The sequence below is a fragment of the Xenopus laevis genome, chromosome 1L, assembly GCF_017654675.1.
Source record: "Xenopus laevis strain J_2021 chromosome 1L, Xenopus_laevis_v10.1, whole genome shotgun sequence".
In the NCBI taxonomy this organism is placed as follows: domain Eukaryota; kingdom Metazoa; phylum Chordata; class Amphibia; order Anura; family Pipidae; genus Xenopus; species Xenopus laevis.
In genome coordinates this window covers 105966229-105987874 of record NC_054371.1, presented here as the reverse complement: position 1 = coordinate 105987874, position 21646 = coordinate 105966229, and the positions used below count along the sequence as shown (strand labels likewise).

At 38.4% G+C, this 21646-nt stretch overlaps 1 protein-coding gene and 1 long non-coding RNA gene across 7 annotated transcripts in view; one reads left to right on the top strand and one right to left on the bottom strand.

Annotated features, from left to right (window-relative positions):
• LOC108712238 overlaps nucleotides 1-7461 on the bottom strand; it is a 36490-nt gene extending 29029 nt beyond the window's left edge. Inside the window, exons 1-3 of one of the 6 annotated variants that reach the window (XM_041561477.1) lie at nucleotides 7360-7429; nucleotides 5621-5707; nucleotides 2079-2160 (exon numbers count right to left, since the gene is read on the bottom strand). The gene's annotated coding sequence lies outside the window, so the exon portion shown is untranslated. Of the gene's footprint in view, nucleotides 1-2078; nucleotides 2161-5364; nucleotides 5491-5620; nucleotides 5721-7189; nucleotides 7236-7359 lie in introns of those variants that run through there. The other 5 variants (XM_018254448.2, XM_041561489.1, XM_018254443.2 and 2 more) reach the window with 5 other exon arrangements.
• On the top strand, nucleotides 1268-17227 carry LOC121393316. The gene is made up of 2 exons (XR_005960973.1): nucleotides 1268-1332; nucleotides 16316-17227. It is a non-coding gene; the product is annotated as an uncharacterized LOC121393316 (long non-coding RNA).
• The last annotated feature ends 4419 nt before the right edge of the window (nucleotides 17228-21646 follow it).

The following is a 21646-nucleotide window of genomic DNA, read 5'->3' as shown; positions in this document are numbered from 1 at the left end:
TTCTAATCGGTCCAGTGGAAAGTCTTTCAGAAGTGTGAAAGCTTTACAACCAGCTTCTTTAGAGTTCAGAAATGTATATTATAAATATTTTTTTTTCTTTTGGGCTTATATTTAATTTAAAATAGTGACCTTCTGTAGGAATAATAATAAAGGATCATCTGGGCAAAAAAACATGCCTTAACAAAACATTAAGATAATAAACCCTGTTTTCAATAGTTTGTCCTATCTATTTTTGGTGAAAATACAAAAAGAATAAATCAAATGATCCAGGGAATATATATGGCCTGTATAACTAGAGTGATGTTATGCTTTTGTACATAAAAGAGCATCCCAAAATGCAAATGCAACATGGATTTCCATAACCAGATACATGAGCAGCTGTCTATGCAACAGTAGCTGTGTGTGCCAGACAGAAGAACACTGGGAAAGAGAGTGGCATGAAGGTCTGAATGCAATAAAATATGTGCTCCAGTGTAATACTAAAACAGTGCCGTGTACTAGATCCTAACTAAGATATAATTAATACTTATTGATGTAAAACAATCCTGTTTTTTAGTAGAGTTAAGTATGGAGATTCAAATTATTGGTAAAATCCCAGGACTTGAGCATTCTGGATAACAGGCCCCATACTTGTTTTATTTATTGTTCTCAGTGTAGAAGCAGATCACTTTTCATCCAGTAGAAGGAGCTGTAGATTGTGTAACATCAAGTTCACTGAATGTAACTTTTCCATCTATAATTCTACACAGTTAAAGCAATCAGTCCCAACCAACTGAACAAAACCTATTATCTTACACATTGTGCATCTTTATTTATATAGCAAAAATGTTATTAAGGGATCTTTCTAATAAAAAAGCTTCTTTAGTGGATAAGTTTTGTACATGTTGGCTATTAGGGTCTGTTAGCTTGTTTTCCAGCAGTTGGCATAAAATGAAGTGAATTAAATCCCTTTATCAGCAGTGCAGTCCATCCACACAGACACCGCATGACACAAACAAACATGAAGGACACAGGAGAGTCCTGCACGGGTCTAACCCCTAACCCAACTTAAACCCGCCACATTCCCCTACCCAGTGCCACTACCCAACCTGGACCCTATAAAGTTAAACTTCCCTTCCGATCCGGGACCTGCGAAACTAGACGTGACGTCATTGTAAACCCGGAAGGGACATCACTTCGGCGCCCGATCATCAGGAAAGGTATTTCAAAAATAAAAAAACTACAACGCTAGGGAGGGTGGGAGGGACCAGTCCCGCACAACCGCCGGGAACGTTAGCGCTTTGCGGGTATTTCGCCGGTGCAGGACTCTAGCACACAGCACCTGCAAACCAGGTAGTGATAATTCATTCTTAGATCTAAGAATGCTAACAGCTAAACGGGGTACTGCCCAAATATGGCAGCCAGCACATAGTGAAATAGATAGATGGAAAAAAAAATCATTTCTGATGTTGGTATCTCTTTAAAGCAACCCCTGGGCCACCATCAGGAGGGTATAGGTGGACTGTAAGACTAAACTTACTTTTACAGCAATGATACATATATTGCAGCTGCTTATAATTCAAATTCCTCTATAGTTCCTAACCATTACCCCCCCATGAAATGATTTGTGAGTTTGAATCATAGTCATTGTGGTTTTTAAAGAAAAACATCTATCGGGTTCAACCTTTTGTCCAAGCAAAACCTACCTAACTGATGGTCAGTTGTTTGTGTAGTGCATACAAGGAGCGTGGCTAAACATTTTGGTACTTGGAGTTATGGGGACAAATAACTTGTAATCTCAGGGCACCAAGATTTCTGATGGCGGCCCTGAGTGACCATGTCTAGACCATTCTATAGCACAAAAAAGAGCTGGATATCAGTAAGATCACTTACCTCACTAGAGAATTTCCCTGCTAAAATTACGAGCCCCTGTACTAAGGCTTTCAGACATTTTCCATTCAAAACAGAGGGAGCCACAGGAGGTGACTTTGTTACTGTCTATAAAGAACCATGTGTGCTACAACAGCTTGTTTCAGAATACAGAAAATGGGTTTATTTCATGTTTGCTACCCATTCAAAACTAAAAGTATGAGACATACCTTAATGTGCCATTGCAGGAAAAATGGTAGGATGCATAGACAAACGTTATTCAGTTGCAGATAATGCTCCAGTTCTAACATCCTAGATAAGAAGATGGTGTTAAAAGTTGAAAGATTAAATACAGTTAGAAAAGGTACACCAATATTGTACACATAAAAAACTATACACAGACGTATAGCTGTGTAACACTCTAGTCCAGTGATCCCCAACCAGGGGTTTACAAGCAAGTGCAACATGTTGCTCACCAAATCCTTGGATGTTGCACTCAGTGGCCTCAAAGCAGGTGATTATATTTTGATTTTATGCTTGAAAGAAAATTTTAATTGCATAATAACTGGTTGTACTGCCAAGTAGAGCCTCCTCTAGGCTAACAAGCCATATTGGGACTATCAAATAGCCAATCACAGTCCTTATTTTAAACCCCGGGAACTTTTTTCATGCTTGTGTTGCTCCCCCAACTAAAATGGTTCAGCCAATATCCATGCATCTGGCCACCTCCATGAGATATACTGTACTTGAGCATTAACGGAGACATGTACTTTTAAATAACTTGACAGCATAAATATCAGGTACAAAACAGAGCACAAGACAAAAGCTGATATCCCTGAATTAAAACCAAAGAATACAGTAAAAAAATATTATATATATATGACCATGGAACTTTTGAAAATGTTAACCATTCGGTTATTTCTGAGATTCTGCTTGCTACAAAACATAGCAGACACAGTAGCTTAATCAAACATACAAGATATGTTAAGCTTAGAGGGTTTCTTGCACCCACACTATAAAACAAGGTTTATAATTACTTCAGAACACTACTGCATGTACAGGTATGGGATTCATTATCTGGAAACTTGTTATCCACAAAGTTCCTAATTTCAAAGACCTCCCATAGACCAAATTTTTAAAAACAATTTCCTTTTTCTCTGTAGTGATTAAACATAACTTTGTACTTGATGCAAAATAAGATATATTTAATCCTTTTTGGAAGCAAAATCAGTCTATTGGGTTCATTTAGGGTTGTTCACACTTAAATTAACGTTTAGCATGATGTAGCGAGTGATTTTCCAAGTTAATTTGCAATTGGTGTTCATTGTTTATTATTAGTAGTTCTTAAGTTATTTAGCTTTTTATTCAGCAGTTCTCCAGTTCACAATTTCATCTGGTTGCTAGTGTCCAAATTACCCTAGCAACCATGTATTGACTGGAATATGAATAGGAAAGGTCCTGAATAGAAAGATGAGTAATAAAAAGTAGCAATAACATTAAGGGGCAGATTTATCAAGGGTTGAATTTAGAGTTCATGGGAGTTTATAAAAACTCCCATAAACTCGAAATTCAAGTTAAAATTGACCAATCTAAATTTTTTTTAATTTTTTTAAAAAAAAACTCGAAACAAATTTTAACTATTACCTAGTCGAATTTCACTTAAAGAAACTCGAAAATTCGAAATTGCAAAATTCGAATTCTCACTTTGAAAATTCTAATTCTCACTTTGACTCTTGATAAATCTGCCCCTAAATGTGTAGTACAGAAAATTTGTTCTAGATGGTAGTCAGTAACCCCCATTTGAAAGCTGTAAAGAATCAGAAGAAGGCAAATAAATTAAAAATATAAAAAAAGAAAAATTGAAGACCAATTGAAAAGTTGCATACTAAAAGTTAAATTAAAGGTGAACCACCCCTTTAAGGTATGGAGATCCAAATTATGGAAAGATTTTGATAGTAGGTCCCATACCGTAATTTGAAATACATGTCAAACCCTATAAATACATATAGCATACAAATCTATAAACTACACTAAAACTGTTAAATAAGTCTAAACCAAAGAAATAAAGAAAGGAGTTGAAGCCAAAATCATTGAATGGGCCAAACTTCATAAACATATAATGTAGTTACCTGTAGTGATGCGCGGGCCGACCCAATACCAGCGGTTCGGGTCGACCTCGCATTGCTCCTCGCGGGTGGCAGGCTTCAAATGCCGACTTTTATAGTATCGCATCTGCTTGCCCCGCCCCTTTTGTAACGTCATCGGCGGGGCAGCTCGGGTCTATAAAAGGACCCCGGAAGCATGGGTGCGCGCGGGTTGGAGCAGGGCAGGCTAGGGTTGGGTGCGGGTCAGGAAAACCCTGACCCGCACATCACTAGTTACCTGTCCATTGATATACAAACTGTATTGTTATGTATAGTGTCTTTTCATTCTAAAAGCATCCATGATGAAATACACATATATAAAATCATATGAAATATTTCTAGGCATCTGGGAGATACACTGATTAGAATCTTTTTTCTTTGATTTGATGTCCTTTGTTTGTAATTGTTACGGTATTATTGTACAATGATTACATAACAACAATGCATAATAATAACATGCAGTGTAATTTTTTGAGCATGCTGTAAATTGGTACAGACTTTACCAATAAATTCTCAGAACACTACTGCATGCAGTGGCATGGAAGCAAAACCAACCTTTTGGGTTTATTTAATGTCAAAATGTTCTAGAAGATATAAGGTATGAAGATCCAAGTTACAGAAAGATCCGTTATCCAGAAAACCTAAGGTTCCATACCTGTACTACAAATGTGCTTATTATGTTATCTATGTGGTAAAGCAATTCAGATTTTTAGCTGTAAGACAACAGGGTGAATATGAAGCCTGGTGTTGTTTATTGTATGCATGTATATTTTTATTTATATATCGCACAACAATAAATAAATAGAACAGGAATCATTACAATAAAAAAACAACATACAGTTGCATTAAAGATTAAGTATTAAAGATACAAGATGAAGGAGGTCCCTGCCCTGTAGAGTTTACAATCTAAGTTTGCTAAATTAAGTTAATTAAATGCATCTTTTATAATTTAAGAGAATAATGGTAATCACCAACAAATCAATCTGTCTTGTCCAGAAATGGCATCAGAACAAAGAGCAGAATCCAGCTTGGAATAAAAACTGATATTACACTATCGGTTCTTCCCAGTCCTGAATTCCAGTACAACTAACCTACGGCTACACTGCGACTGCGACTCTCGTCCCACAACTGACACCGACAGCAATATTCAGCGGGAGATGACTTTTTTGGGATCAGGATGGGCATCACCAAGTTACATTCTCTAGTCCCACTATTACGAAATCAAGACCTGCCAACGTCTACTCCACAACACAAAGTTTACTGTTACCCGAATCGCTCAGCTTTTCTGCCCAAATACTAAGAAAATGGGAGACTGCCCCAAAACAAAGTTTTACTCCAAATTACTAAGGCATAAAAAAAACTTTTAACTCACCTTGCCTGCTCACCGTGTAAGCACTGTGCACTCACTGTCACAAGCCTGACAAGTGAGAAATCACATGCACCAAACAGCAACGGGACCCACAAATTAGACCCTCCTAGTAGGAGGAGCTTTGCAGCATCGCTAAACCTGCTGTTGTGACCACGCCCCTGATAGGTACATCGCGCTCCTGTCTTAATTTTTCTTAAGCATTCGATCGTGCATGTAGGTAGAGGACAGATCTGTACGGGTTGAGATGTAGGCTACGTACCATTCAGCTGTCCCAGATTGTTCCGCTTTGCCTGGTTCCTCTTAGATTTATCCCGGACAGGTCTCTGCACGTCAACATCCAAGATACCTATCCATTTTGGAACGCACGGCCATTTTGTAATTAAACTGAGAGCAATAGCCAAGCAGTGTGAGAGCTTGAGAGAAAAATATTTTGGGTATTTTGTTCAGGTCTGGACTGAGATTCAAAATAGGCCCTGACATTTTAGGTACACAGCGGCCCAATCAGCAGCCCAAACAGCAGCCCAAACAGCACCCACCAGCCCAATATATAGTGATTGTCTATGATAAGTACAGCAGCTCCTCTGCCATTTGCCAGAACACACAGATTGTCAGTCTGGGCCTGATTTGTTTGTGCAAGTGTAGGTGAGGAAATATATTGGAATTGAGTACTACTCTGCAATTTTTGGAGTTATCTTACTGACGTCTGGGGTTAGGTTGACCCCTTTTCTGGAAAAAAATACTGGCCTTCCTATATATCATACCTCCCAACACTTTGGAAGTAAAAAGAGGGACAAAAATTTTTTTTCCGCACGTAGCGCAGCAATTTTTTTTTGACCACACCCCTTTCTATGGCCACCCCCCCTAATTACCATGTTTGTTCTCAAAATTTGGCAAGTTAAGAAAATTTGAAAATATTTCTCCTCATCTAAACTGTGTTTTTGTGTCTCAAAATTGTTACAAAGTATCTTATTTGCACCTGTTAGTTGTTCTGGGCTCTCTGCTAAAAGCCAATTAAGTGAGAAACTTTGTTTCTTTTTCTGGCTGTTCAGTGCAGAGAAAAGAGGGACTTTCCAGTACAAATGAGGGACTGCGGGTTGAGCTGTCAAAAGAGGAACTGTCCCTCCGATAAAGGGACAGTTGGGAGGTATGATATATTTATATTTTTTCCCTATTAATAACATTGGGATCAACCATCATTTTTACCGGCCAGGTGGCAAACCTATCTGGGGTTAATGGAGTGCTCCTTGGACCATTTGTACTATTCACTATTATTCATCCCAACATTTTGGAAATAAAAAGGGGGACAAAAAAATTTGCCACAATTTTTGACCACACCTGTTTTTGTGGCCACACCCCCTAAATAGCTAAATTGTTATCCCCTAAATATCTAAATTGTTACAATTACTTGTTGCTCATCTCAAAATTGTTACAGAGTATCTTATTTGCTGAAACCAGGACAGTTGGGAGGTATGCACTATGTGTGCAGTATTTGGCTGCTTTGGGTTGCACATATGATCAGAGGGCCCTATTTGCAAGACTTTGCAATTGAAAGGGATAAAGTCTGTAGTGAAGTATTATTTTCAGCCTACACATCACTATCCATTGATCCTGTGGACACCCATTGCAGAGGCAGGTGAACAGATTCACCTTGGCCGCAAGTTGGAGGGTCCTGCCAACAAGCTGAATGGGAATCAAATTTTTTAAAAATGGCCTTGCATGCTCATGACCACACTGCTGATCCACCCCTGTCACACCCCATTACTTTGAAACCAACTCTTTGTGATTAGCAATCTACAGTATATAATCAAGTGAAGCATGCTATACTTACAGACAGATCTACTAATATTTCAGCTGTTTCAATTGAACAATTGGAGATGGCAAATGTGCCAGTTTGTCAGAACTGACTTACTCCTTTAAGCAGATGAATTCAATTCTTTCCAATGAGTTACAGTTCAGCAGCACTATAAGCCAATAAACACCAATAAACTGAAAGCTCACCTAAAAAACGAGCCTCGATTGAGCATTGAATGGCTAACGCATACTGCAGTTTGTAAATCTGACCAGGGTGTAGAGATGATTGCAGATGATTTTCAAATCAGCCCTGTGTTTGTGGCACATTTGTGGAAATACCCTTAAAGGAACAGACAACACTGAAAACAGCGCCAGATTTGTTTGCCGGCCGCCCCTAGGCCGCTCAGTCCAACCAGGCGGCCACGCGGTCCTAGCGCCCGCCTACACTTCCCCTTCCCAGCGTCGCCGGTGCTGCTGGTGTAATTGAATGAATTGACTGAAAAATGAAAGAGTTTTAAAGTAATGAAAATTAATAATCACAAAGTAATGTACTGTTGCCCTGCACTAAAACACTACGATAGTTCATAAAACAAGCTACTGAGTAGCAATGGAGGAAATTGAAAAAAGGCTATATGGCACAGGTTAAATAGTGGATAAGAAAAAAAAATCCCAAAATCCATTTATTTCACTAAAGGTAAAGATAATAACACATTTAATTGAGTACCCTATTAGTACCCTGGTACTCAATTAAATGTGTTATTATTTTTACCTTTAGTGAAACAAATGGTTTTGTATGTGTATTTTAAATTTGGAATAAATAAAGTGTGTTTTACCTAATATATTCCCAGTAGTGAGACCCCCTATTTAAGTAATTCTCCGCTATACGGATTATTTTCTTCTTAAATAAATAGTGGATAACCAATAACACCATTATGTCCTACAGAGATTATCTGATATGTAACCCGAGTCTTTTCTCCTTTGAATAGCTGCCCTCATTGCTACACTGCAGCTATTTTATACAAACAATTGTCCAGATGTGGTGCGATAATCTCAACTTTTAAGTCAAAATAAAATAATTTAAAATAGAATGTTTATGAATTCAACCTAAGTAGTCTGCTTCTTATTTCCTGCAGCAGTTTTACTCTGTGCAGGATAAAAATCTTAAACAGCAAGGCTTCCTGTATTTTGGACTACACAGAAAAAATAAAGAATGTTTAAGATGTCATATGAGGTACCCCAATATGCACCATACTCCTCACCTTGCCACATCCAGCAAACCCACAATGTGTCATTCCAGACCTAGTAAGTCTTTAAATGAGTCTATATAATTGCACTGGAATAGTCAACATTTTTATTTATTTGTCATTGATCCTACCCCATACCTCCCAACTGTCCTATTTTATGCGGGACAGTCCCGATTTTGACTGCTCAACCTTCAGTCCCGGCTTTGTTACTGAAATGTCCCAACTTTCTCTTTGATCTCCTGCACTGAACAGCCTTCTGAATTGGCTTTTGGCAGATCGCCCAGAATAGATACCTAGATGGGTGTGGTCTAAAAATTTTCGCCGAACTCCACGCATCAAATCTTTTTCTCTCTCTTTATATTTCCAAAATGTTGGGAGGTATGTCCTACCCCCATAGTTATATCAAGTTTGAAGCGTGTATAAATTGATCACCAACCCAAAACTCTAGGGTGGGCCCGGCAGTGCTTCTTGGATTAGCTGGATTAGATGGGCCTCCTTGCTGTCAGTGAGCTGCAAACTCAAATAGGGAGTACATGAGCTCGAGTGTCTGCATGTTCTAACCCCCCCCCCCCACACACACACACACACAGCTTTCTGTACTTCTCATTTGTCACTGAAGTTTAAAGGGATACTGTCATGGGAAAAAAATTTTTTCAAAATTAATCAGTTAATAGTGCTGCTCCAGCAGAATTCTGCACTGAAATCCATGTCTCAAAAGAGCAAACAGATTTTTTTATATTCAATTTTAAAATCTGACATGGGGCTAGACATTTGTCAATTTCCCAGCTGCCCCAGGTCATGTGACTTGTGCTCTGATAAACTTCAATCACTCTTTACTGCTGTACTGCAAGTTGGAGTGATATCACCCCCCTCTTTTCCCCCCCCAGCAGCCAAACAAAAGAACAATGGGAAGGTAACCAGATAACAGCTCCCTAACACAAGATAACAGCTGCCTGGTAGATCTAAGAACAATACTCAATAGTAAAAACCCATGTCCCACTGAGACACATTCAGTTACATTGAAAAGGAAAAACAGCAGCCTGCCAGAAAGCATTTCTCTCCTAAAGTGCAGGCACAAGTCACATGACCTGGGGCAGCTGGGAAATTGACAAACTGTCTAGCCCCATGTCAGATTTTCAAATTGAATATAAAAAAATCTGTTTGCTCTTTTGAGAAATGGATTTCAGTGCAGAATTCTGCTGGAGTAGCACTATTAACTGATGCGTTTTGAAAAAAACATGTTTTCCGATGACAGGATCCCTTTAAGGGTAGGACTACATGGATGTTTTCGGCGCATTCCGACGTGCTGCAACAAAACGCATGCGGAAAAATTGTATGCGACTGAAATAAGGTAAGAGATAGAAATGTCGGATGAAGTCGCAGCATCTGCATTCGACAGTCACGTCAGATCAATGCTGCAACTTCATCCGACATTTCTCTCTACCTTATTTCTGTCGCATGCGATTTGTCGCATTCATTTTGTCGCATCGCATCGGATCACGCTGAAAACATCCCTGTAGTCCTACCCTATGTCCTGGTAAAGCCACAGAGGGATTGGAGGTTTGAGCTTCCCCTCCACCCTATCCAATCTCCATGCAACTTTACTGGGATTTAAACTTCAGTGAGCAGTATGGAAAGCTTGTAAGGGAAAGAACATGCAGGCACAAAAGCTCCCGCCTTCCCTATCTGAGTCTGCAGCTCACTGATGGCAGGGGGGCCCAGCTAATCCAAGTAAGTGCATTATGGCCATGCAGAGCTGTCAACGTGGAGGGAGACCAACCTGGGGGGAAGAGCTGCAGAATTTTTTTAGGCCAGTGACGTCACCGGAAGTTGCTTGCAATCGGAAGTGACATCACTGCGCATGTACACCGATGAATGCGTGTGGGGATGCGCACACTGAAATTCTCGGGTTAGAGCTAGAATTTTGGAAGAATGGGTTAAGGTGACAGGAGGCTGGAGGAGGCAGGTGAAATCGGGTACCTCCTGATGAAATAGGGGCGGTTGACAGCTCTGGTTATGCACCCTTAAGACCCAATATCCACTGTGCCTGGGACGACTGTTCCCTTGTCCCCCTCTGATGGCGGGATATGAAGGAGGCTTGGAGGCTTTCTCTCCTAGGCGGTTACTAATGTTGTGTGTGGGAAGTGAAGGCATTCAGTGAAGGCCACAAAGGCCCGGTCCTAGGGCAGCAACATTTTAGGGGCACGTGTAGTAAATACAAGCCTGGAATACCCTCGGCTCCACTGTCAGTTTTAGTTGTAAGTGTCCAGCAGCAGAGGGTAAAACAATACATTAAGGGTAAAAAAAATTACGATCTGACCATTAATTTCGAAATCACTTAATTTGTAAATGGCCTTAAAGTGTCTTACCTTGGCACCTTTTGTGTTACAGAAGGGGATGTTCTGGTACATTGGCTGATTGGATTGGAGATCTGACTCCTTTGTATCTCGTCGAGAAAGCTGGTGTGGAAAATTTGTTATGTTTGCAAAAGTAAAATTAAAGCTTCAGTTGATTTATTTGAATATTTGCTAAAAGGAAGCAAGACACAGCAGTAAGAAGGAAAGTCTTATTTTAAGCCCTCACTCTGTTGGTACTTCCTTGCATATATGATCATTATGAAGTGAAATCGTACTTAGCTGTCCGTGACCACTCTCCCATCTTCACTCCATAAAATCTTATCTATCCTCCCTTAGATTTCACATTCCAGTGCCATTACACACACTGTTAGGGCTCTTACACATGGCCGTTTTTGCCTGCGCTTCCCTGCGCTTCCCTGCGTTGCGCTTTCTTCCAGTCGGCCGCATGGGGAGCGCAGGAGTAGACGCAGTCAATTATTTTGAAGGAGGCTGTACTCGCACAGATGCATGTATGCGCAAAATGCAGGTGAGATGCAACATGCTGCGTCCCAACCTGCGTTTGGCACTTACATGTGTCTGTGAGAGTACAGCCCCCTTCAAAATAATTGACTGTGTCTACTCCTGCGCTTCCCTGTGGCTGAACGGAAGAAATCGAAACGCAAGGGAGCACAGGCAGAAACAGCCGTGTGTAAGAGCCCTAACAAAGGAACAGGACGTAGGTAGTGCTTGGAAAAAAATAAGAAACTTTAGACAAAATAATATGTTAGACAGAAGATTGATGCTGAAACAAAATGATTTCTTTAAATTACCTTTAAGAGGAGACAGTGGCATAACTAAACATATCTTCAACTGGAGGCAAGACTCTCTCAACTTCCCCTCCGAGCCCACTCACAGCTTGCTTATTATCAATGAGAAGGGAATGTAAAAAGGGAATTCTATCCAATTGGTCAGCTTTGAAATCTAGGAACATTTCCAGTCAATACCAAGGACTACCTCTGTAAATTAGGGACTATTGACAACTGTCCTCATGTCTAAAGTGTAATGCTCCATATATAGTTCTGCATGTCCACATCTGTAATTGCAGTGTGCATCTTCAATATGTGCAGGCAATATGTGAATAAAGCAAACTGCTGGCCACTGCTGACTCTTGTCTGATAAGATGACAAGATGATGCCAATATGTTATTCTTATGGGCACGGTTTATGCTGCAGTCATCCATTAGTGACTAAGTATATCAGCTCCTTGCCATTTTATTTGTTTGTCAAAGGACAACCTTTCAGGGTGGCATCAATTCAACGGCCAAACTTGCTGGCAGGAAGCAATTTCTTTAGTAGATCTGAACCTGGTCACTGATGCATCAGGTGGGTCTGGTACCTATGAGTATCTGTGAAATACCTGCAAAGTAGGTTTCACGTAAAAGGTTCCCAATTCACCAACCAGGTAAAGTTTCTATTTTAATATAATAACTGAGCCCCCAGTTCCACATGAAAAAGACAAATCTAAGGCCAGGTGGGAACCTAGTGCCTCGCTATTGTGTTATGGCGACAGCTTCCCAAGAAAAACTCTTTTTTTCTGTTTAATAAACAACCTTGCCTCTGAGTCTACCTTTGTAATAAGGTTCTGGTAAGCAAATTTCCGACATGCTCTCTAAACTTTGCCAGCTGCAGGGGATGGGGCCCAAGATCCTACTGCTATACACCGGGGGAGGGGGGATAATGGACAGATGAAAACAGTGGATTTGATATGCAACTTTTAACAAAATATTGCCAAATGACATGTTAAATTGTTTGATAGTTGTTTGGTCAGAGATTATAGCCTGTGAGGTATGGAGGGGCAAAAAATTTGAAGGCATTTGAGAGAAGAAAAAGCTTAGAGCCACATTTATCAAAGGTCAAATTTCGAATTCATGTGAGTTTTTAAAAACTCCTATAAATTCTAAATTCGAACAATCGAAATTTATTTAAAAAATCTAATTTATAAAACTTGGATGAATTAAATTGATTCAAATCGATTTAAAAAAACTCGAAAAAACTTGAATGTCAAGAAGGCTGCAAACAACTCCAAATTTATCCCTGGACCTCTCCCATTGACTCAAACAGCAATTCAGCAGGTTTTAGGTGGCAAATAGTCAAATACGAATTCTTAAAATGCCAGAGTATGAGAAATCTAGAAAATCAAATTTGAATTTTTTAAAAACTAAAATTTAATTTGAGTAACTCCCTAGTTGAATTTGACAGTTTCGAAAATTTGAATTTTCAATTCGACCCTTGATAAATCCGTCCCTTAATGTGTCTGTTTCAGCATTTATGCAGCACATGGGGGTATTACTAAAAGACAAGGAGCTGGAAGGGGACAATTCTGTCATGTTACATAAAGATGGAGTGCATCTTAATCCCATAGATTTAGATATATTTAAAATTGGTTCCAGTGTGATTCTGTCATATTACATAAAGATGGAGTGCATCTTAATCCCATAAATTTATATATATTTAAAATCAGTTACAGTGGGTTAGATTCGGCTCTGGCAGTGCTGGGGTATCAGTCCAGCTAGGTCCCTTGTTGGATTTCCAGTAGATGGTTTTATGCGCAGCCATATGAAGTGAGGACCCTCTTATGAATTAGGCTGCAGGGGCCCATATCCTACGGCTTGGACCCCTTTGCAGCAGGAGGTCTCTTGGTTATAATTATTTTCATTTGTGTCATGCAGAATGACTTGAAATACAGGCAGTCCCCAGGGATGTACGAGATAAGGTCTGTAGGTTTGTTCTTAAGTTGAATTTGTATGTAAGTTGAAACATATACATTTACTTATTACATGCAACAAGACAGATGTTTTTCTTAACATAGTATTTATTTTTACCTTTCTGTGCTTTGAAGTAGACATGCCAGAGGGAATTGGAACAGGTGGTTTATTAAAGCTAAATGCTAATAAAGGCCAAGTAAACCACAGTACATTACTGTATTAGCCTCTGTCTGTAAGTATGGGTTGTATGTAAGTCAGTACAGGACTCCCTGTAAACACTTTTTTGATCGCAAGTGGGTTCAGGCATCTTTTTGTTCATGGTTTGTATTACTGTCAGTTTGATAACATAAAGCTGTGGCTAATATTTTATGTTATTTATAACATTTAAGCCACAATCCCGTTGGCTAGTACCTATGAGCATGCATAGAGAGAATATACATATACATCTCATGAGGCTTCCACACTCTGGTGGAGTAATGTGGTTGATTGTGTTGTGTGGGTGTAGCAGAAGACTGTTGGGTTCATCTATAGCACAAGGGTTATCCTAGTTGTCCAGTCCTTCCATGTGCCATCTCATTTTTTTTCTATAGTATCTAAATATACCATGGCACAGCAAATGTTGTGAGAGCAGGTGGTGGTCCAGTCACAAAGAGTAAAATATCATATGTATGTGGTGGGAAATAATATGAACCTGCTTTATCATTGCCCTGCAAAGTGCTAGCTCAGTGGCTGGTTGCAGCTTGATAAAATGCTTGTAGGAATTTTGTGGCCTAAGGCAAGGAAAGGGATATTAATTTACATGTAGAGTGTAGACTAATGTATTGATTGTAAAAGGCACAAAATATTTCAAAGTCAATCCCATATTAAGGAGTTAGTAGTCTAGGACAATGAACAATAGATACATGGATAGACAGATACCATCTGTGGGTCTGTAGTTGACAGACTGTCATGATCACTGATGTTCTAAGTAATTGTACTGGTGGGTGGTAATTGCTGCATGTCTTATCTTTTTTCCAACATTTCACAAAAATTGCTGATTGAACTGTGTGGAGCATAATGCAACCAAGCATTTGCACAGTGATTCTATAGATCTGGACAGTCACTGTGCCATCAGGGTCAGCTAGAGAAGTTTGCTCTTTCAAGTATCCTTTTATCAGGATCACAAATCCAGCAGTCTGTGCAAAGTGCACCTCCAGGAGGTGAACCCCAGCACTGTCCTCAATGATTGCCTTAGAACAGGCAGTAAGGACAGGGCCCTGATGAGGGCTGCACTTCCTGCACTGCACCTTGCTGGTCTGAATAACATGCAAGGTATGGGACGGGTAGTTGGTGTGCTTCACCCGACCACCTCTCTTGAATTGAGTGCTGCCTAATGCAGGGAGCACTTCATTCAATATGCAGTCTACAGGCCTGCAGCTATCTGCCCCATGCACATAAGAAATTTTATTTATCGATGTAACATTCCAGAGCTTGGTGCTTGGAGACCACTCCTAAAGGTCCCGTGGTAAAACAATATTTGGTTTTCTCTTTCTTTAGGTATTTTCCTCATTGCTGTGATATGTTTTCCAACATAAAATACAAAATAAAAAAAAATACATAATAAATTAATTAATAAAATTACCTTAATTAAAAAATACTCAGACACTTATTACACACAGAAGCAAATTTATTTCTAAGACAGAACAAATATAGTGGCAAACACCAATATGCAAGTTAAACATCAGAGACTTTGTTTCAAATAGATACAAAATATACTGACGGTTTTAATATTATTTTGTGTTTGCTTTATTCAAAATTATTTTACAGCAGCTCATGTCTTGTGTTTGTTGATATTTGCACAGCAAGATTCTATTTCCGGTTGAATCCATCAGGCCAAGAAAGCTGAAGAATAGGAGTTACATAAAGCTTGACTCACTCCAGATGGAACAAACAAGCCTTCTTTGTAATGAGGAAAATAGCACTGAAACAACTGCTTGTTATTTTACACCCGTCAGCACCAGTTTGTAACTATCTGCAGGGCCGCTGACACACCAATATGAGAACTCAAAGCTATGTACGCTGCAGCTATAACTGTAAAAGAATTGTCTCACAATTTAATAGTTGGGGATATGATGCCACATCACACTGCTGGTGAGGCTGGCTAATGGATATCAAATCAAGGTGACTGTATATATTTGCCTTTTCATGGGCACATCACAGAAACTCAACCTTGTACTTGTGGCATTATTTACTTCTAATGAATGAAATAATTAAAGAGAAATTATAAATTTTTACAACTATCATAATATTGGCTTTGCATGCTACTATATATAATATATATATATATATATATATATATATATATATATATATATATATATATATATATATATAATTTTGCCATAAAGTATTTGCCAGATGCTTTTACGTTACCTATATGACTCCCTGTGATCACCTAGGAGAAGGCTGCCATATTTGTGCAGCAGGAGTCCGTTAGCACTAGAAACTTTAACTGACAGGCTGAAATGGAACAGTCAGGTTGGCAAAATAGCCAGGTTTAGGAACTTCAACTAACAATTACTTACAAAAACCTTTCAGCAAAAAACAGACCTATAGGTAACTTTTAAAGTTCATTCATATTTTAACAAGTAGTTTTTATTAAAACTAAGTAGCTTTTACTTTAACTAAACAGCCATAGTCACACCACATTTTTCAGGACAGTCAGGTTTTATATTGATAGATGAGGATCTGGGGCAAACTATGACTTAAATGTCCCCTTTTTCTGAGAATGTTGGGCGATATGAACACATCTGCATTTTGCAAATATTCTTATGTTGCAGGCTAGGAAGCTGCAGCCTCAGTTAAAGCTTTATATGTGAAATTGTCCAAGCGTCCAGAAAGCAAACAAGCAGCAAGCGGATCGTGGAGGAAACGCTGGTCGGGACCCCAATAGCAACCGCTGAAAAAGACTTGCAGCAGTACGGACTTGCACGGATAAGTGACTATATGCCTGGTTTTAACTACTAAAATCTCAGAAGAATTATCCTACAATTTTATTCTCCAGTAATCGTGATGTGCACATGCTAAATTTAAACGTTTGTAAGTACCCATCTAATAGCCACCTGTGGTGAACTGTAAAGGGTAACTGCACCAAATAGTTTTTCTGTTTGTGGAACTACAACTCCCAGTAAAATACTGCACTATATAAAAAAATCATCGTTTTTCCTTTTTCATCATACTTTTCCCTTGAGCTTTCAATTAGCGCTGACCTTCAAAGAAAATTTTGGACTGTTGTTTTGCACTCGAGGAGAAACGAGGATCATTGGGTCGGATAATCAAGGGGAAGATTCAGAGACTTTGGTCATTTAACTTTTTACAAAGTTTATATTTCCTATATCTCACAGGATGTTTTATGAGACACAGCAAATGGGAAGAATAACAGAGGCAATTCAAGTCACACCCTTGGGCAGGGGAGCTTTCTGCCAAGGAATCAGGAAGTTTGTGAGGGGCTGGGTGATGGAGATTTGGTGTGGGGGAAAAACCCCATAGAAAACCAAGGTTTGTGAAAATGGATATTTATGGGATTACTACCCTAAAATGGGCTAGGTCTATGCTGCTGAAAGAAAGACCTGTGTAGTCGGTCTGCCAGTGAACCAGACAAAACCTTTTTTTTTTTTAAATGTACTATTACCATTTATTTCTCTCTTGAAAACCTCTGTTGTGAATAAAACAGAAAGTTTTGTTTATAGTTACCCTGGATGTCACTGTCTTTTACTTTTAGAATTTATTGCCAAGGCTACCATTTGAGTGCATTCCCGCAATACATACATTATAATCTGTACATTAATGTATATGTGTTCCTTTATTCAGTCACATTATTCAACTGTGGCCTTGAATACAGTTTGTAAAATACTTCAGAATTTAAATGCTAAATAGATAAGTATGAGTGCGCAGCAATGTATAATGAGGAATTCGAATTATGCTCTGAGGAGTGTTTGCCATCCATTTATTTCCCATGAACATAGTTGACTGGTAAAATGTTAGTGCATAGTATAAATACAAAAAATATTTCTCTAACAAAACATGTATGTTTCCTGTCTATACCCTTCATAGGCCGTTGCACTAATAAACCATGCTATCAAGTTAATCACGAGGTATTTGGACAGCATATATATATATATATATATATATATATATATATATATATATATATATATATATATATAAAAAAAGCCCTAAGATTATTTAGGCACAGCAAAGTTTCAGGTGCTATTTTCCTCAGCAGTCCTTGTGCGAGTATGACCAACTGTTTTCTTAAGGGCCTGTGTGCCAAATATAGTTCCATGCAAACTACATTCCAAAAGCACCATGCAATAAAGTAACAATAACATAACATTTTACAGTCACTGTACTAAGCTGGTCAGCCCATAGTTAGTCCATATCCATTTAGTTCTGTACAGGTTAATATGAAGCATAGAAGAAGATTCTTGGCCATATCAGGATTACGAAGTGAAGTAATAACCCCTTCAGTACTGAAGAAGGGACTAAATAGAAGTGTCTTGTTAATTCCTTGGCTAGAACAGACAGGTTTGTGGTTTCTGAGAATGAAATGATTTGTGTTGGAGCTGCTTCATCGAGAAAAAGGGAATTGTAGGGAATCAGAAGACACAAACAAAAGGTCACATATAAAATCTCACTTAGATTGTCAATGAGTCTGAAAGGAAATTCAAGTTTATCAAAAAATTGTTCTTATGTTGTTACAGACAGACAATGCTGCAATATAGGACATTATTTTCTTCAAGCTTTGCTTAGCATGTATGCAGTTAGCAACCACAGAAGCACCATAAGAAAGAATAGCACCACAGATAATTGTAATTGTTCTGGAAGCTAACTGGCAACCTGCATAGAAAAACTTGGAAATAAGTGTTGGTACACATTTAGGTCCAATACAAGGCAATTTAAAGATATTTGAATACAGTACAATACATTTAATAGATCACATTTAAAGTACAGTACAATGAGAATACCACCATGCACCCTGTTGACACTTGACAGTATCAGACCACTGTCTGTTAAATGCCGCTGCACAGCAGATTGGTCTACGTTTTAACTATAGACGAGCATTCTCCTTTTACAATGGTTGCTTTGCTTTCAGTGATTTCCCCTGTGGCAGCTATCCAATGCACACAGGTGTACACATGATGATGAAGGAAGTGATGGGGAAATCTGACATACATACCTTAAACAGACAGAGCATTTGCAGTTACACTCTTGAGTGGGCACCACAATGACTTTATTGCAATGTGTTGCAGCAGCATGTTTTGGCAGAGACTCCAATAGTCAAGCCATAGTTGTTTCCTTTTTACTTAAATGTAGAAGGTGATTTTGCTACAAAAATTTTGTAGGCTAAAAACTCTTTACGAAAGGGAAAGGGGGAGTTTTCTATTACAGTATTTCAAGCAAGCATAACACTGTCAAGCTACCTGCTTCTATAAATTCATAACATAGTACTACATTTCATCTGAAATAGGTCTAAATGTTGTCAAGTTTAAGCGAGACTGCAGGATAAGGAGGATATATGCAACACAGAGCCGAATATGTTTTGTTTTTTTCTAACCATGGTACTTAAGGTGAACACTGGACAAATGCCAGATACAGGGAAAAACAATACATAAGCCACGGCACTCACATAAAATCTACTAGTCCTGTTAAACTCCAGAGGATACAGTGTTAGAAAACCCTATTTGCTATGTCAACTATCACTTTTTGAAATACACACACTAATAAAAAGAACACCAGCAGGATATTGGGACTTTCTGAAATGTAGCAAACATTGGCATCCACAGCCAAGCAATGTGTCCAGTATTAAAACAACCTTTCCAAACGGTAAGAACGACATGAAAGACAAAGATGCAACACGTCAAATATACTGCACTTTCTTTAACACAATATTCCAAAAAAAAATCTTTTTTTTGTTTCAAAGTACAAGCAGGGAAAGTCAGATTTAGTTTTAGCATAACAGCACCACTGAGGAGAATATATCTAACTTTACCAATATTTATATTACTAAGCCAAGTTGAAATTTACACCAGACCATACATACATCAGCACCAAAATATCTACTATCATATACTGCAAATACAGCAGCACAATGCTATTAGAGCATAAAATGTTTTTTTCATGCTTCTATGGAAACAGAGGGGGCACTCCAGGGCACACATTATAGATACACAGTGGGCACCACCAAACTGGTTTCTATTGGAAACCCTGGGTGAATGGAATGGAAAATCTTGCATGAAATGAATAGGCACAATTATGTGATCTATTATCTAGAAAGATCTAAAATAAAGGAATGTCTCTTTTCAAAGATGCCAAGTTAACCGAACAAGTCTTCATTTTTGACTGACTTCTTTTCTTCTGTTTTCACTTGGTGGTGCCAAATGTTAGGCATCCCCAAGTGATAGTATATACTTACCTGACACCCCGGTGCGCCTATCGGCAGAAAACGGCGCCGGCCCATGGTTTTTTTAGCGAGCACCACGGAGAGCTCTTCTTCTGGCTAATTCTTTCTTCATATTTCCTTGGGCAAACACATTCGCAGTAGAACGAAATAGACAACTTTTTATTTACATTTCAGCTTTTCGTTGCGTGAAGACAGAGAAAGCAGGAAAAAGATCTCTCCATGGTGCTCACTGGTATAACTCCTAGCAGGTGCAGTTTTCTGCCGATAGAAGCACCGTTTTCAAGTAAGTCAATACATTTGGCACCCCCAAGTGCAAACAGACTTTCCTTCTCCTTTAATGGTAACCAAGATAGTATGAAACCAAACTGATGCTAAAACAATCTATTATTTTGATATTTAAATATTTTTTAATGGCCTTAAAGCAAGGTGTTATTATTATGGAAAGGCCCCTTATCTAGAAAAAACAGGTCCTAAGCATTCCAGATAATAAATCCCATATCTGTAATTAAAATAGATCACAAATAATGAGTGCTCTGGAAATCTCTGTGTTGCATTGCTGTCTGACACACAGGCTGTCATCTGTCAGCAGCATAAGGTGGCCAGGTGGTAACTTATACAAATTTTAAATAAACGTCACCTCTGTCTACTCATATAATATTACTTCACACACCAATAATTTTAATTTGCTGAATATGTTTGCACTAAATTAAAGCACATGCATTTATTATCTGGCAGTGAGCAAGTATACATTTAAAGTAACAAAACACACACACAGCAGCAAAAACTGAATTAAAGCCCTTCACAAATAAGGGCTGCATGTAGCTGAGAATGCATGTTTGAAAATCTTTCTCTCGGGGGAATCTATATTTATTCACACACTGTAATACAAATTTATTTAGATCATCCATATTTTAAAAATAAAGTACTAATGAATTGTTTTGCCACCCACTGCAATCAGAAGAATTTATTTAAATAAATAAAGCAGGCTGTGTCTCTGGTCTACGGATAAAGAGTAATTCAGCATACAGGAGTATACTGGAAAGGGTATTTGAATTCTTATCTTGGCACAATTGCTCTAAAGAACCAAGAAGTTGGAAAATGCAAGTATGGGATCTCTTATCTGGAAACAAAGCATCCAAAAAGCTCCATATTACAGGAAGGCCATCTCCCATAATGTCCATTTTAAACAAATGATAATTTTTTTTAAAAACTGATTTCTTTTTTATCCATACTTATAAAATAGTACAGTACCTAGTACTTGAGAGCATATATTCATATTGGTGGTAAAACAATGTATATTGGGTATAAGTGTATTTTAACAGACAAGGAATGGTGATCCAAATTATGGAAAAAGCCCTTTTTCAGAAAACCCCAGGTCATGGGCATTCCACATAATAGATGACTTGCCTGTACTTTCAATTCTACTACAGGTATGGGATCCATTGTCCGTAAAACACCAATTTACGGGAAATGGCCACCTACCGTAGTCTCTATTTTAATCAAATAATTGTTTGGGTTTTAAATTACTTCACTTTTCTATATAATAATATAATAGTACCTTGTACTTGATCTCAACTAAAATTTACTTTTCCTTATTGGAGGTGAAACAATTCTATTGTTTAATTCGTTTTTTAAATTATTGTTAGTATTCTTAAGTTATGGTGATCCAAATTACGTAAACACCTGTTATTAGAAAAACCCCAGGTAC